The sequence below is a fragment of the Musa acuminata genome, chromosome BXJ1-6 (genome assembly GCF_036884655.1).
Source record: "Musa acuminata AAA Group cultivar baxijiao chromosome BXJ1-6, Cavendish_Baxijiao_AAA, whole genome shotgun sequence".
Classification (NCBI taxonomy): Eukaryota; Viridiplantae; Streptophyta; class Magnoliopsida; order Zingiberales; family Musaceae; genus Musa; species Musa acuminata.
The window spans coordinates 20,142,934-20,154,963 of record NC_088332.1 but is presented as its reverse complement, the minus strand read 5'-3'; positions in this window follow the sequence as shown (position 1 = coordinate 20,154,963).

Genomic DNA, 12,030 nt, shown 5'->3' with positions numbered 1-12,030 from the left:
AGAAGCTCAAATGTCATCTTTGACGTTGCATTCATATCATTCTTATCCAAAGCATGTACAGAAACACATAACCAAAGCTCTGGATATCATATCAAACATACAGAAGGTGTAGTAGGACCACAGACAGAATGTGATTCATCTATTTCTGGATGACCACCAGACAGAAGTCTCCCACGTCTGGGAGCTCCATCCACCCACGTCTAGGTGAAGTCAGAGGGGGCTGACAAAGCATCGCGGGCTCTATGCATAACACCCTTTACCATTTCTGGCAAAGGTTCACATTATCCCACAACACCAAAGTACAAAAGGTAGTATGAACAATAAATAGCATATATCGGAAGCACACGCGGAACAACAAAATGTACATGTGCCTTTACGAGTCAATACGATGCAAGCAACAATCTCTCACAAATGTATTCAGATTTGGAATGAAATGAAAGCAAGAGTATACACGGATTCCAAGCAATCATATATAGCTCAATCCAAATAAGAAGGTTAGATGAATTCAATATCCAAAGGAATGAAACTAGAGTAGGCACATATCGAAAGCAAATGCGGAACAATGGGATATACATGTGCCTATATGTGTCAATGCGATATAGCTTAAACGTTACACAAAATATTTCAAGAATATAAGTAATTTACAAACAAGAGCAAACCAGAATTCAAGCACTAATATAAGCCACAATTGAGTGAAGGGGGCTGAATGGAATCTATTTCCAAACGAATGAAACAGAATACGCGAAATCGACCAAAGCTCGATTTCTGACAGAATTCAAGAGGCACATTGAACAAATACTTTAGATTATCAATTATGCTCCAATACCCTTAAGAAAGCTACTGTCAAAAGATATGTCAATCTATTTTCTGATGAAACAAGTTTCATACGAATCAAGGTTTCCAACAAGGAGTTACCATTGATTTAGTGACCAAAGGTCAAAAACTAAATCACTGTTTTACAGAATTCATAGGGCGGAATCAACAGATAGCAGAATAGGCATTTGAATTCCAAATTTTTCAATCTATATATCAAAAGGAAGTTTACAAGTCTAGTTTCAAATGAAATCATTTTGGCATAAATCAGAATTTCCAACAGGGAGTTATAGGCATTTTAGTATCGAAATGTCAAAAATTTTGATCCCTATTTTGCAGCATCCATAGGCTCATTTGAAACAGACGTTTGAGTAAGTATTCGGAGTCCAAAATTTTCAAAATCAGTGTCAAAAGAAAGGTATAAGAGTCTACTTTCAAATGAATAAGGTCTTGCCTAAATCCACGTTTGGTACTAAAAATTATGGCTGAAACAATGTATAGGGGTCAGTTTACCGAAAAATTTTAGATCCATGATTTTTGTATCTAACAAGAGAAATATCAGATTCTAGGCTGAAATCTTTCGAATAATTCAGAATAAATATGAGATCAAAGGCTAATAATTCTGTAGGATGGGGTTAGAATACTTGCGTTTGAGAATTATGTCCCTAAATGAGAAGATTTGAGCAGGAAACCTCAAAGCCCCAAATTTTTTTCTTCTTCTTCTTCCCCCTTTTTCTTCTCTTCTTCTTTCTTTCTTTCTCCTGTTCTTTCACGTAGCTGCCTTCTCTGGTTCCTTATAAATGAAGGCAGAGAGGCTTAAACGGTGGGATTTGTAATTTTATGCATTTTGTAATTTAGTCCTTGTATTATTATATTTACGATTAGGTCCTTAGGGTTTACATATAGGTCCTCAATTTTTTTTTTGGAACAAATCTCCCAAATCTTATGAATAAGTTCTTAGATTCATACTTTGGCTCTTTTATCAAATTTTAAAATAGATACCTACATTACAACTAGAAGCTTATACGAAAAATTCAGAAATGAGGGATGTTACACACGGCCGAGGTTGAGAAGAGGAGTCGGTGTGTGCGTTGCCGAGGTTGAAGCGGTCGCACAAGAGTTTGCTGCATGTGCTATTGGAGGGCGGCTGCGGTGGCGTTGCCGAGGTTGAGGCTGCAGTGGAAAATAGGAATCGACGGTGGCAGGCTAGGCGGCGAGCGACGTCGTCGCTGGCTGGGCAGCAGCAGCGACGGTGGTGGCAACTGGCGTTCGTAGCAGCAAGAGGATTGCCCTGTTTCGGTCATAAGGGGGCAGAGCAAGGGGGAGTGGCGGCGGTCGTTCTCGCTCGAGCCAAGGGGAGCGACGGCCGGGAGGCGAGCAGCGGTCGCCGCACGGTGGCTGGCAGTGGTGGTGGGTCGGCTGGAAGGCCACGACGCTCAAGGCGTGGCTGCGATCAACGAGGGGCTGCGGCAACAGAGGAAGCTCTGTTTCTACAACCGCTGCAAGGAGGGGCAACGGCAACCGGCGGTTGCGGCTGCGATGCCGGCGGTCCTTCTCACTCGAGCGTGATGGGGACGCAAGGAGAAGAGGTCGCTGGCCGGGTGATCGAGCGGCGGTGATGTGGCTAGGAAAAGTGGTGGTGAGGCGGTTGGGAACAAGGGCAATATGTGATTTGCCCTGTTTCAGTCGCCGTGAGGAGGGCGACAATCGGCGGCTGCGGTTGCGACCCAAGGGGAGGCGGGCGGCGGTGGAGAGGCAGCGGTGGTGGCACGGGCTGGGAGCAGCATCACCAACGATAGCCGAGGAGGAGAGGTCGAGCAGTTGCACTACGACGCAAGGGGAGGCGGGCGGCGGTAGTAGGGCTGGGATGGACGCTGGCAGCATCGTCTCCCGACCGAGGAACAGCGGCGGCGGTGGTCACTAGCCGGGAAGCGGGGCGATGGTGGGCGCTGGCCGGAGAGCAGCAGCGGCGGGTGGGCTGGCTGGAAGCAGGGGACGCAGGGGTGGCTGCGGCTTCTTCTTCCTCTCGTGTTTCTTTTTTTTTTTGAACGAGATGGGGCAGCGAGGAGGTCGAGCGGTGGTCGAAGGTCGCTGGCCAGGGAAACATTGACAATGGTGAAGAAAGAGTTGCCTTGTAGTGGTGGTGGGGAAGAAGGAAAGCAAGGCTGTGGCGGGCTACGCCAAGGATCGTTGCTCTGATACCAAATGATAAGACCCTAAAGGTCTTATTGTCGCTTTGATACCAAATGATAAGACCCTAAAGTCTTATTGTCGCTCTAATACCAAATGATAAGATCTTAAAGTCTTATTATAAAAAAGAAGAAGAGAAAGGGGATGATCACTTCGAGGGGATCGGCTTCCTTGATCGCTTCGAGGGGATCGGCCTTCCTTGATCGCTTCGAGGGGATCGGCCTCCTAGGGTTTGTCAAAAGACAGAATAGTATTTTTCATAGATAACTGAAAAGAAGCAATTACATCTCTATTTATAGAGTTCCACCCAGAATCCATCAAGACTTGAACTCTAATAATAAATAAATATTAAATAAACCTCTACTTGACTCTAACTGAACCAAACCGACTCAATAAACAACTGGATTAAACAGACTTAATAAACATTATTCAAAAGCTCAGAAAAATGGTCCTAACAGAGTAGCTGGTTAATGCATGCATTTTATGTATGGTTGGTCCAACATCTTCATTAGAATCTATACCTTCATGATCGGAGTCCACATTCTTAGCTTTTGGTTCATCTCCAATTGGCTCAATCATCAAAAGTTGTCATTGTTTACATCGGTGCTCCATACTCCACTTTTCATCATAGTACAAACATTTTGCTAATCTTTCTTTAGGTTCTTCTTAGATTAGTCTTCGGGTGTTAAGGTTTTGGTTGGGAATAGATGGGGCGGGTGGCTTGCTGATCATCTAGTTGTTGTCACTTCTGTTTCCATGATTTTCCCTGTTGATTTTTTCCTCATGTAAATGTGTAAATGATATCACATTGATCATAGTACGGAGTTGACAAGCTTTAACTTCACACCGGATATCTGGATTAAGCCCTTCAATAAATGTACTCACCAATTGTCGTTCAGACCAATCTCTAGCTTGATTTGACAATCGTTCAAATATGTTCTGATATTCTAACACTATAGAAGTTTGACAAATTTTGGCGCTTGTATTTCTAGATCTGTGCAACATAGAACTTGAGCCCCCATCTTGTTGTAATTTACTGAGGCTCTCCGGTAGGCTCTTTTTGAAATCATTAAGTGTTTCTTACAATCGGTTCTCAATTCTGATTTCCAATGCTTCCATTTATGCATTCACTGAGTTATCGGTGGCCATTGCATAAGACTACAAATCTGTAATCTCAACTCCTATTTCTGGTGTTGATCAAGGGCATTAGCACTATCGATGAGCAGTTGCCGAGGAGGTGGATGCCGAGGGCAGTGTTACGATCGCTACGTTGGAGGAAGAGTTGCTGCCCTATTTCTGTCACTGCATGGGTTGAGAGCGTCGAGGGCTGGAAGGTGACTATGTCGGTGTGGCTACAGCTACTACGACCCAAGGGGATGATCGCCGAGCAGTGAGAGTAGTGCTGCGGTCGCTGCGTTGGAGGAAGAGTCGCTGCCCTATTTCTATCACTGCGTGGGGTGACAGCGCTAGGGGTTGGAAGGCAACTACGTCGGTGTGGCTGCAGCTGCTGTGACCCAACGGGACAATCACCGAGCAGTAAGTTTGAGGCTTCGGTGATGGCAACTTGCTGCGGTTGTTGCGCTGGAGGCAGCGATGCTTGTTGCAATCGCTGCGCGGAAGGATCACTGCTGCTGAGGGTTGGTAGGCAGCAATGGTGGTGCAGCTGGGGGCAGCGCCGCCAAGGGCTCGCCGCTGTGGTGGCTACGATGGCGGGATAGAAGGCAGCATGCTTTGTCTCCATTGCACTTCAGAAAGAGGCGCTGGTGACGCCGAGGAATCGTGTGTGGTTGAGGAAACTACGGTGGTTGCGGTGATTGTGGTTGCCTTGTTTTGATCGGTACGAGGAGGGATGGAAGAGCAACTGCGGCTGTGACCCAAGAGGAGGCGAGCGACGGTGGAGAAAGAGGCAATGAGGGTCACGACTGGGAGATGTTTGGTCGGGAGCAGCGACGGGAGAGGGCGGCATTGAAGCGGCCAAGGCTGAGAAGAGGAGTCGATGTGATCGCTGAACAACCAGGTTGAGGCTGCGGTGATGGCAACTGGCGGCAGCGTCAGTAGAGGAAGAGCAAGATGGAGGTGGCATTAAAGTGGATAGGGTTGAGGCTCCAGTGGAGAAGAGGGATCGATGGTGGCACTGTAGGGAACAAGGGCAATTGGTGATTTGTCCTATTTCTATCACTAGAGCAAGGGAGAGGCTATGAGGATCATGGCTAGGTGGCAAGCGGCATCATCGCTGGCTGGGTAGTAGCAGCGATGGTGGTGGCAACCGACATTTGTAGCACTAGAGGGACCGGTGCTAGGAGGCGGTGAGGCGGTTGGGAAAAGTGGTGGTGACACAGTTGGGAACAAGGGCGAGTTGCCCTGTTTCAGTCACCGTAAGAATAGAGGAAGCTACGACGGCCGCCACGTTGTTGTCATCTCCTCCTACACGCGAGGGCTTCCTTACGGGTTCCTCGAGAATTTGACAAGAATCCCTGACCTTCGTTGTAAACCCTAAGAATAGAGGAAGCTGCGATGGTCGCCATGTTGTTGTTGTCTCCTCTCGCACACGAGGTTGGAGGCAACCAGTGGCTGCGGTTGTGACCCAAGGGGAGGCAGCTAGGGTTGCAGTTGGGAGGCGGGCGGTGGTAATCGAGTGGCCGGGAAGCAACGACGACGGTGGAGAATGGGTTGCCCTACAGCGGCAGTGGAGAAGGGGAGCGGGGCTACGGCGGGATGGGACGCTGGCAACGTCGTCTCCTGGCAGCGGTGGTGGCTCAGGTGGGAGGTGACGATCGACGATGGCCTCTGGCCGAGAAGTGGGGCGATGGTGGTCGCTGGCCAGAGAGCAGCAATGGTGGGTGGGCTAGCCGGAAGCAAGGGAAGCAAGCTGCGGCTTCTTCTTCTTCTTTCTCTCTCTCTCTTTTTTTTTTTTTTTTGGAATGATGATAGCTACTTATAGGCTAGGCAGCAACGGCGGTGGTGGAGAAGGGGCAGCGGTGGTCGCTGGCCGGGATACAAAGATTCCTTCTAGGTTGAGAAGGATCGACATTTGTAGCTATCGGCTTCACCCTTCCTCACACAAATTTCTTTCTCTCTCCATTTTTTTTTATAACTATGATAACACTACAGTGAGAATGCTAAGGATCACCGCTCTGATACCTTATCGTAAAAGAAGGAAGATAAAAGGGGATGATCACTTCGAGGGGATTAGCCTCCTTGATCGTTTTGAATGGATCAACCTCCTTAATCACTTCGAGGGGATCGACCTCCTAGGGTTTGTCCACATATTGAAATAATATTTTATTGATTCATTTATTTCCGAAAAGAAAGGGTTACATCACTATTTATAGAGTTCCACCTAGAGTCCACCAGGACTTGGACTCTTAATAATAAATAAATATTAAATAAACCTCTATCCGACTCAAACTGAACTAAACTTACTCAATAAATATTATTCAAAAGCGTAGAAAATAAATGGATCCTAAGGGATCCTAACAGTTCATTGGAAGTTCACCGAGAGTTCAGTTGAATAATTGACATATCGAAAAACTTAGATTACTTGTATCATAATTGTTTGTCTTAACTATCATAGTTAGGACTTTAATTTGAGTTAGTTTTAGGAGAAATCCTACTAACTCAATTAGGAGCCAACTAGGCCCTAAACAAGGTTAAATTGGACTGGTTGGATGGCTTATTCAATCACTTGGAGCCACGTCAAGCGATGGCACCACCCAGAGTGGGTGGTGGATCCACTTGAGACTTGGCCTCCTAGGTGGTTTGGGCGGTGGATAGCAAGGGCATCAACAGTTGCTACCCTTTCTTATTTTTGCATCAATAATTTTGACATTAAAAGCCTCTCTAGAATATAACAAATGAAATTCAAAATCAATCTTTCACATGAACAACCTGGCTCTAATACTATTGCAGGGAAATCTAGGGGCAATATCACATGCACAACAAAAGAACATAAAACAAAAATTCTATATTTCCCAAAAAGGTATTCATTATCGTGTGAAGATTAGTACGCAAAAACCTGCGAAACTAAAAACCACATGTGAAAGAGTTATGTTACCTTGAGAAATCATATATCCCTGAAATCCTATAGATCTATGGGAGATGATGAAGGAGGTCGTATCCTCCTCTCTAGTAGTGATCCACACTACAATGGTTGGGAAGACGCTCCTCGAATCACTATCCAAATCTCCATACCTACTGGTTGAGGAGGAGAAGGGGAGAGGAGAATAGGAGGTGGCAGCCAAGAAGGCCCAGCCTATGGCCCTTTAGTTTCCCTCCTATTTATAGAGGCCCCTAGCAACTTAACCCTAATGGATCTTGCCTTATTGGGTATTGGATCACTATCCAACTACCTAAACCTCTTAGATTAGTGGATCTTTATCCAACAACTTTCATTAGCTCTTATTGGATCTCATCCATATGATTTAATAATTCAGGGGCTTATTCGATATCTAATAAGATAGTGTTAGGATCGAGAGCACTAAGAGGGGGGAGGTGAATTAGTGCAGCGAAAATCTTTCAGCGATTAAAAATGAAAGCTGCGTTCGTTCGATAAAAAATATTTTGATGCAAAAGCCGATTCTAAGATTACTTATGATTAAGTGCAGTTTACGTCTAAACACAGTTTGCATCTAAGCGCAGTTTACGTCTAAATGCAGTTTGCGTCTAAATGTAGATTGCGTCTAAGCGTAGTTTGCAACTAAGCGCAGATTGCGTCTAAGCGCAGTTTGCGTCTAAACACAGTTTGCGTCTAAGCGCAGTTTACGTCTAAGCTCAGATTCGGAAAGATCTGAACTTAGACACTCGTTCGTAAAAGCGCAAAAGACAGTTTGCAGTTATAAGTAGAATCAAAACGTAAATGTAAACTGCAATGTAAAGATCGTACGAAAACATCGATTTACGTCTGAATGCAGATTCGGAAAGATCAGAACTTAGAAACTTGTTCGTAAAAGCGCAGAGAGCAGTAGCTATGTAGGAGGTTTGCAGTAATGATAAAGTGCTCAAAATAAAAGCAAACCAGAGATTTAGAGTGGTTCGGTCAGTCTTGACCTACTCCACTTTTGGCTTCCTCCACCGACGAGGTCACCGACGTCAACTAGAGGCCTTCCTTCAATAGGCGAAGGCCAACTGCCCTTTTACAGTTTCACTCCTTTTGACGGGCTCAGGAGACAACCCTTACAGAACCTTTCTCTCCTCTCTTTACAACTCAAGACTTGAAGAACAGAAAGAGGAGAACTTTTGGACTTTACACAAATTTGAGCTCTTAGAATCACAGAAAAGATCAAGAATTCGGTGTAGGTCTGTATCTTTTCATTGCTGAATGGGTGGGGTATTTATAGGCCCCAACCCAGTTTAAATTTGGAGCTCAAAACGATCAAATCCCGGAATTCCGGGATCAGGCGGTTGCACCTCCTGACTGGAGAGGTTGCACCGCTTGGCAGAGCTCGAAGACTGAGCCTCTGGGCGGTGCCACCTCTGTCAGGGGCAGTTGCACCTCTCTACCAGAGCTCGAAGACCGAGCTCAGGCGGTTGCACCGCCTGACTGGAGAGGTTGCACCGCCTGGCAGAGCTCAAAACTTGAGCTCTGGCGGTGCTACCTCTTGACAGAGGAGGTTGCACCGCCCAGTCTCGCTCGGAGACTGAGCCCTGGGCGGTTGCACCTCTTGGCTGGGGCGGTTGCACCGCCCAGTCTCGCTGGGAGACATAGCCTGGGCGGTGCTACCTCCCTGCCTGGGCGGTTGCACCTCCCACAGCAACCTGGGTCCGAATGGGTTGAACCATTCGACCCAATTTGAGTTCTTCAGGGGCCCAATTGCCCCAGGATTAAGCTAATGGGATCACCTCCCATATCTAACTTAATCAAAGTGCTAACTACGATTATTTCCTAAGACATATTCTGCAGCTTGCTTCGGTGCGTCACTCGCTTCTTCCGACGAGTTTCCGGCGAACTTCCGTCGATCAACCGATGAACCCTCGGTGATGCTCCTGCGGACTTCCGGCAAACTCCTGGACTATGACGATCCACTTGGCAAGTTCCGACGAGCTCCTTTGGCAAGCTTCTGGACTTCTCGGATTTGTTCCCGCAGAACCTCCGACGACTGTCCGAACTTCCGTCGAGCTCTCGAACTCCCAACGTGATCATTGTCATGACTCCGGCGTAACTCCTGCTGCATGTCTTACTTTCATCGTAGTTAATCCTGCACACACTAAAACAAAAACTTCGATCGAGACAATTAATCCTAAGCAATTAACCAAGTTGTCCGGCATGTCATTGGTCCCTCGACGCTTCGTTTGATTCTTCGGCGCATCGTCCTTTCCTGCAGCCTATTGCCCAATCGGCCAGTTGACTCCGCAACTCCGATATCCTTGGCACAATACCCGCTCTTCTTGGCCCGATGCCCGAGTCCACGGCCCGAAGCCTTCTGTCGACATGTCGACCGATCCACCGGCCCGACGTGCAATCTTCTGACATGTTCCTCCGGCACAACATGATTTTCCTGCTTTAATTGTCTCATCCTTATCGAAGCATCCTGCGTCACTCAAAACGCAGATTAAATCATAAACATATATCAAGTAGTTTCATCATCAAAATACGAGATTCAACAATCTCCCCCTTTTTGATGATGACAACTACTTGATGACGGAGTTAACCTTAACTCCCGGAGTTTAAACAAACTCCCCCTATCAATATGTCATATTGATAGAAACTCTTAGATTCAAAAATCTAAGCAACATGTCATCATAAACGGAGTTAACCTTAACTCCCAGAGTTTAAACAAACTCCCCCTATCAATATGCCATATTGATAGAACCTTGAATTCAAACTGAATTCAAGTCATTGCAATAGTCATCATGAATACTTGCAACTCGTCATCATGAACTTATGCATAAACTTATGCATAACATGTCATGTCATCAACATACTTCTCCCCCTTTGTCATCAACAAAAAGGAGAAGTACCACAATCAAGTGTTTATGATATTTGTTCAACTCATTGCATGAAAAACATAATATCAAGTTTTATCTTCATGCAAGTTTGCTATTATCAAATATCATGTAAAATTGCGATGTAAGCTTTTGATATCATAACGCAAACATATCAAGTGTTTATCAATTGTAGCATTTCATTACTTGGTAAGATATCAATGTGTAAAATCACGATACAAGTTCTTGATATCTTAACGCATGATGCAAACATGGCATAATGCAAATTTGGCAATCATAGCATCAATTCATATATCTCTTGATGATGCAAGTATTGCAAATATGGCAATCATATCAATTCATATATCTCTTGATGATGCAAGCATGACATAATCATAGCATCAGTGTTCATAGCATCAATTCATATATTTCTCCCCCTTTTTCATCAATAAAAAGGAGAACGATATAAGCAAATTTTAAACATAAGTGCTTGTAATTATTCATGTCATAACTAGGTTCATGTCATTTTCCAACAGTGAGTGATAGGATATCAATTATACACACAACTCAAGGAAAACATGACATGGAGATAGCTTTGAAAACTTCTTCCTTTTTATCTGTTATTATCTTTTTGCATGAAGGAGGAAGACTATTTGTGATACATGCTATTTGTGAGTTTATTTCAAGTGAAGTTAAAATCGGTGAGAGATTAAATCATGCTTCATTTTTACAAGGATCAAGATATGTATGTGAAACAAATCCTTGTAAGTAAAAACGCTTTCATCCATATTCATCAAATCCATTTCTCAAAAAATATTTTTCACATGATATGTGTATGAGAGATGTATTTGCTAGTTGATTACATATGTCAAAATTCAATGATATGAACTAAACTTGATATGACATATGCTTGTTAAGTTCGGAAGAGAGTAAACTTGATATGTTAGGATCAAGTGAATCCGAAAATGAAATTTGACTCTTTCTTGCATTCGGACAAGGTTTTGCTATAGATATTCAATTATAATCATGAAGGTAAAACATGCTTATTATCATGGAAATTTTTGTATTCAAGCACATAGTTTCCAACATGTAATCATGGTAAGTAATTGTGTAAAATCATTATGGCAATCATTCAATCAAAAAAGTCCGAAAAATAATTTTAACACGTTTAATCATTCAGACATATTTTTGTCATAGTTTTTCAAATATAATAATGAAGATAAGGCATGCTCATCATCATGGTAGTATGATAGCAAGTTTACCATATACAAGCTAGCAAAAAATTTCTACATTTTAAGGCCCTCAAGCTAGCAATTTTGAGATGTTCAAGAAAGCAACTTTTGCTTCTTGAAATATAAGTTTTGCTAGATGTGCAAGTTAACTTTTTGCTTTTTGAGATAGGCATGATAGCATTCCTTGGTGATGTTCAATATAGCTAAGTTCTACATCATGCAAGCTAGTGAATTTTATAATATTTTAGAACATGCATAATCACCAAAGTATCATAAATTTTAATGATGTGTAAAATTACAAATTTTGCATGATTGCAATTGTGTGTCTTGAGATTTGCAAGATAGCACTTCTTGGTGATGTTCAAGATAGCAATTTCTTCTCTTTTGAGAAGTGCAATTTTTGCTTTCTTCTTGAATTGTGCAAGCTAGCTATCTCCCCTTTTGTCATTGTCAAAAAGAAGGGAAAAACCCTTTACATCAATTTTTAAATCATGACAAAGGTTAGTATCAATCTCATTTGTGCATCATTATATTTTCAAATTAAAACATGCACATTTTCAAAACATATAAACTAATTATTATATGCATGATTCTAAATCATCATTCATATTATTTCAATCATTGTTTCAATCACCACTTATAGCTTATCATGCACAATATATAAAATCATCTAACATGATACAATCATTTATTTTCAAAATATTTATCACTATTTTAATGTATGATAATGAAGTATTCATGATACCGAACATTAAATCAATATTTTTTAAGTATTTATCACTTCATTTTAATCATGATTCCAAACATTTATCATTTAAAGCATTCATGATACACATCATAAAAAAAAGCATATGCATCATTCCAAATCATAAAT